The sequence below is a fragment of the Triticum aestivum genome, chromosome 2B, assembly GCF_018294505.1.
Source record: "Triticum aestivum cultivar Chinese Spring chromosome 2B, IWGSC CS RefSeq v2.1, whole genome shotgun sequence".
NCBI classification, from domain to species: Eukaryota; Viridiplantae; Streptophyta; class Magnoliopsida; order Poales; family Poaceae; genus Triticum; species Triticum aestivum.
In genome coordinates, this window is record NC_057798.1 from 431,125,579 (window position 1) to 431,131,842 (window position 6,264).

The window sequence follows — 6,264 nt, forward strand, 5'->3', positions numbered from 1 at the left end:
GTGCGCGCCTCTACATCCACCAGTATGTACGTACACGTTCGTGACCAGAATGACAATGCTACATACGCTTCGACCAGGTGGGTCCCGACTGCCAGGCACTTCCTTACATGTGAAGATGTAGCTGATGGGTCCTAGCAGTCAGGGGGCGAATCATTTTTTTGCCCGGACGCACTTCCTTGCGTGCAAAGATGTAGCTGGTGGGTCCTAGCAGTCAAGGGGAAAACATTTTTTCACGAAATACGGTGGCCCGTACGGTGGGTCCCTGCTGTCAGGTGGAGGAATCATTATTTTCCGCATAATAAGGAGGCACTTCCTTGCTACGGCCATGGACCCAACTGTCAGCCTCTCCACGTACAGTCCATGTCCGATGGAAGTCGTTCCTTGACCACGTTGACCACGCCCCGCTGAGAGCACCAAGGCGATGGACGACGGCGAGGCCTAGGAAGGGGATGACACGGAGCCAGGGATTACACGAAAGTGGATGCCCACGCGTAGAAGAGTATGAGGATTCACTGGTTCGGCTGCGGTGTGAGGATGCCGTCGCCGCAGAATAACAGGGGGTGTGGGTGAGTAGAGGGATGGCCTGACCAGCGGTGGGAGTAGTAGGGGACGGTGAGGCCTGCGCGACATCACAGCCGACCACGGGAGGCAGGAGCATGCGGCACGACCGACGCTGCTTTGGGCGGCTGGAGCAAGAAGACCAGAGGTTGAAGAAGCACTACGGCCGTTGGATGGCCATCGTACGGTTACTAGAGCTAGAATTGTTCATATTGACTAAAGTTGACAAAGGCCTCCATCCCAGTCAACTTAGTAGGCCCACAAGTCAGCCTCCCACCAAGGTGGGTTCCATCTAGCAGGGGGAGTATTCATTTTTTTGTGCATAATAAGGAGGCACTTCTGGTGGGTCCAAGCTGACAGCGGGTGGAACATTTTTTTTGCAAAATACGGTGGCCCATTCGGTGGGTCCCAGCAGTCAGGGGGAAACATTTTTTTTGCGAAATACTGGTGGCCCGTCCGGTGGGTCCCTGCTGTCATGTGGAGGAATAATTATTTTCCGCGTAATAAGGAGGCACTTCCTTGCGGGTGCCGTGGACCCAGCTGTCAGCCTCTCCACGTACAGTACTCTTCCGATGGAAGTCGGTCGTTGACCACATTGACCACGCCGCGCCGAGAGCGCCATGGTGGTGGACGGCGGCGAGGCCTAGGAAGGGGACGACGTGGAGCCGGGGAAGATGCGGCAGTGGAAGCCCGCATGGAGAGGAGTACGAGGGATCACTGGTTCGGCTGCGGTGTGAGGCTGCCGTCGCCGCAGAATAACAGGGGGTGTGAGTTAGTAGAGGGATGCCCTGACCAGCGGTGGGAGTAGTAGGGGGCGGTGAGGCCTGCGCGGCAGCACAACCAATCATGGGAGGCGGGAGCAGGCGGTCCCGCCGGCGCTGCTTTGGCGGCTGGAGCAAGAAGATCAGAGATTGAAGAAACATGACGGCCGTTGGATTGACATCCAACGGTTACATCTGCTAGAATCGTTTGTTGATGTATATAATAACTAAAAAAAATCTTGCATACGCATCAACTTAAGAGGCCCACAAGTCAGACCACTCCCTCTTTTTTAATAATTTATATATAGCTCATTGCAACTTCTTATGCAATTTGTTGCAGTCCGTTTTTTTGGTTGGCCAGGGCAAATTTCGCATATTCCTATGGGTTCCAAACTATTTTTAATACCGAAATGTCGAGCCAGATTTAAAGTACTTTGAAGATATATTTAAATTAGGTTAATGCCCAGTAAAATAGGAATCAGAAAATGTGAAAAAATTCAGAAATTATAAAGTAATTGCCAATTTGTCATCTGTTTTTATATTTACAACCCATTTCATATTACTTTCAAGATTTGCAGGCGTCTTGAAAGAGTTGCAGCCCATCAGGGCGTAGAAAAATAAGTAGGCCTGGATTGGGTATTCTTTAGAAAAAATAAACTAGGCTCATTTTCACAAAGAAAAAATAGCTGGGCTGGTCACATGGTGAACATAAAATATAAGGCTGGGCTAGACGGGCCACAACCCAGTTCAAACCCTGCTCCGTCTCAACAATAACAAAAAAATACTGCTTGAGCAGCTATGTCCTAGGTGTCAGTCGATCTTGTGCTGTTCTCTTGTCTATTGACTATATACGCTCACAATGTCGTGGGTCCCAGATGTCAGGAAAACACTAGGAGGAAGCATTTCTTCCATACGCTGACATGGTGGGCCCCAACTGTCATCCTCTCCATGTACTTCTGCCGATTCCTATTGTTTGTTGACCATGTTAACAACGCGAGAGGGCGGCGCCGCGGCGAGCGCACCAAAGCGCGCGGAGGACGTCGGCGTTAATGATTTAGGAGATGGTGGGGCAGCGATGCGTGCACTGAGGCGCAGCCAGCCATGGTAGGCGGAAGTAGGCGGCCCCGCTGGCACTGGTTTGGTTGGCGGCTGGAGGAAGACAAGACTGAAGAAACATGACAGACTATACAAGCAGCAGGAGTACTTAACAACCTTAACTGAAACCAGTAGGGGCACTTAACAACCAAAGCTGAAAGCAGTATGAGTACTTATACAGGTTCAACCGTACAAAGCACGCCTCGAGTAGTGCTACTTTGCCTAAAGTTAACCAAGGGTGAGGCTGCCAAGCCCCAGGACAAGGCCCAGGCGCCACCCTGCGCATCCACAACCTTCTAAAAGCGGCTTCATCTTGTAATGTGGTCAATAAACAGGATATTCGCTTTAGAGCCATGGAAAAGCTTGAACATAATCTTCTGTCCTATTCTCCAAGATGGACGGGCCTTCATTATTTGAGACCACCCATGAATAAGTATCTTTTCACCTCCAAGGGGAATGGAGTAGGTCGACATAAACATAATGTTGTCACCAAGCGCAAGTCTGACCCGACCATGGTCAGGCATCTGTATAGGAACAATAGAACTGGGCAGTTTCTGTTTCAATAAGATCACTACTGTAAAACTGTGTATAAGAAATAGTTTATGAACAACATATATAACATAAAACAGCTCATACCATAAGTTTCTCGACACAGTTGGACCTGTTCAACAAGTGCACCAGTGGCACACATATCCCACGTGGCCTTCCACCATTGAAACGCCCCACAAGGACGTCAAGACGATCAATAAAGTGTAGGAACTTGTGGATGTTGTCCCAGTCAACTTCAGTGCCATCAGTAACATCCGAGTTATTACAGAATAACAAACGAGCAGCCTGCTTAACTCCGAAAAAACCTACACGTGCCACCAATTATAAGAAAATATTAGTTAGAAGTAACATCTTCACGAGAGATTCGTTGCTACTTCTAAAGTTAAATTGTGATTAGTTAGATAGAATAGGTGGATTAAGAAGTAATCAAGGCAACAAGCAAGAACTAGATACAAAACTAACATGGATGAACAATTGGAACAATGTTAGGGTGGAAGATTGTAGTGAAGATGAGACCAGGTTCTGCTATTTCCATCAACATTCATGCGCCAACTTTCAGTCCGTAACACTTGAGAAAGTTTATCCAAGTTCGGCCATAAAAAAAGCAGTGATCTTCTTGGTTCATGAACCCAACTCAGAACTTATATCCATGGCTTGTCTTCACTGTGACCATTAAACTAATGTATTCAGTTATGGCAAGGCCGAGCATCTTGAGTACATGTGTTCTGGCAGAGCAAATAATGCACTGCAGAAAAAATAATATGAGAACACAATGTATTCCCTATCCAAATCTAGAAATAACTTCCTCCTTCACGTCAGTGTTGACCATCGTACTAGTAGTACCTTTTATCCAAATATAGCAATCCAAATTTCCAAATTAGTCGACAACATGTTCAAAAAAAAACCCACCCTCCCGGATAGAAAAGAGGATTCTAGAAACATACTATGCACGTTTTAAAATCCCGTGTTAGGATGAGAAGGAACAAGTGTGGCATCTCGCCGAGGGCGCAGAAACCTGTAGGGTCCTTGCACTTTGGGCACTGCAAATGAAACACACTAGATTCAGTAGGAAGAAAAATGCATCAACGGCGGTGGCTGCCATCCTAGGATTACCTGTGACCAATGGACTTGGATTTATCAGGGATGGATGAAGAATTTGTACCTGGTTCTCCATGAGAAAACCCTATGCAATTGCCAAGAGGGGGTTTTCTCTGAACAAGCAGACGAGGGAGAAGGGGATTCAGGCCCAGTGAAATATTGCCGATTCGTCCGTCCAGCTTGCTGCTAAAGCTAGAAGGGGGGGGGGGAGTTGTGATTTGACGGCTCATTGGGCATTACTGCGGCGCTACGACCGGGGTGTGTCTACCGTGCAGTTGTGCACTCTAATTTGTGCATATGGCACATGGACCCCATTGCCGGATACCTCACATATCAACGAAAGGAAGTAGAAAGACAGGAGTAACTAGTTACACATAAATATATTTTTGACAGAGAGATACTCCCTCTGTAAAGAAATATACAAATCTTTTATATCACAACTTTATACATAAGAAAAATCAAGGGGAATATATATAACATATATAATTATAAAAAACAGAGTTGTTTTTAACACAGTATAGACGAGTTGGTGATGATGGTGTGCCTGCCATCCTGCAATATAGGTCGTCGGATTTATATCTGACGGATAGGAAGGAAACTACGACAATTTTGCAAAAAGGCACCCACACACCTCTCCACATTTGCAAATAAGGCCTTCCCTCGTTCATCCTTTTCTCTCACAAGATAAAATACTCATACAAATGCATCTTGATGTTACGTGCAGCGCACGGGCATTATGGGGGTTCAGCTTTTTTATGGGGGTTCAACTGAGAATATATTACCCAGACAGGCTCACAGTTCTGGACTTTGGGCCGCAGGCCCACCCTGCATGTTTGGGGGCCCATGTGTTCTACCTCAGCGCTTTTCATATTGCAAGCGATCGGTACGGCGCTGGTTTTAGATGCTATCGCAAGGCGAATACACAAAATTGAATAAAGCATGGCAGCTGTTGGCATGAAATCAAACGACAGTTCCTAACCAGCAATGAGAGTTGCAATTCTATCAATGATATACCATGTGATAAATAATACTGTCGTACTACTTATACACACAATACACTTGTTTCACCATGCCAGATTATTACATCAAAATCTCTCGGAGGATAGATCAGTTCGGCAGTTGCGTGCTGCTACTGAAGAATTTCAAAGTTGATTTGGACTAGCTCTCCTTGCCGAGAAAATTTGATTTTGACATCATCCCCTACCGCAAGATATGGTTTAGATTTGAACCTTGACCATCCTTTAGCATCAATCATCATGCGACCATCCTTTGTACTTACGGTATATTGAGCAGGTTCATTCACACCAAGGCTGTGCATGGTAAGAGAAACTTGGCTGCGGTCACCCAGATTGTTGAACGACTCCCTTGTTGCTCTAGGAATTCTCTGTTTGCAAACAAGAAGACATACCCAAACAGTTAGATCAACATAGTGAATTATGTGAGACAACATGGAAAGAAAAAAGAACTAAGCACTTGGGCGGCCAATGCTTACCAAGAAGGTGGACATGTCGGTTTTTGTAAGGACTTTGGTATATGAAGTGCGAACTGCACCCCAGTCTGTTGCCGGTGCAATTGCTCGTTCGGTTGCCGCTGCACGGGCCGGAGTAGATGCAAGTGCAAGTGTTGGTGCAGGTGCCGAATCCGCTGCTGCTGCCGGAGATGGTGCTCCTTGTAGAGCTGGTGCCGGTGTCGGAGCAGGTGCCGGTGTCGATGCCCGATCCTCCAGTAGATCAGATTGATCCGCTGACGCGGTCGGTGCCCAATCCTTAGCTAGATCAGACTGAGCTATTGCCGCTGTTAGTGCTAGAGCAACTGCCGGTGCTCGATCCGTTGCTGAAGGTGGTACCGATGTGCAAGACAGCGATGATCGTGTCTTGTCTGCTATGATCAGCTTTATAACTTGACTAGGATCCGTGACCGTGATCCAATTTTTTCTTCATTTCTTTTAAATGCGAGAAGGACTAATTGTGGCGTTTTTGTTAAACCAAACTACAGTTCATCATAGGGATTCAACTTGTACTCAGACAACAGACTGATCCAATTTTTTCCAGTAATATAAGTGATGGACAGTGCCTTCGTTACTGACACGACATAAGAAGTGAAACCTGCAAAAATAGCCATCGTAGAGCAAACCAAACGGTTTATTCTGTGATGAATGTCACATGGCAAAACCTGCATCGTAAAATTGCAGGAAAAGAAAGAA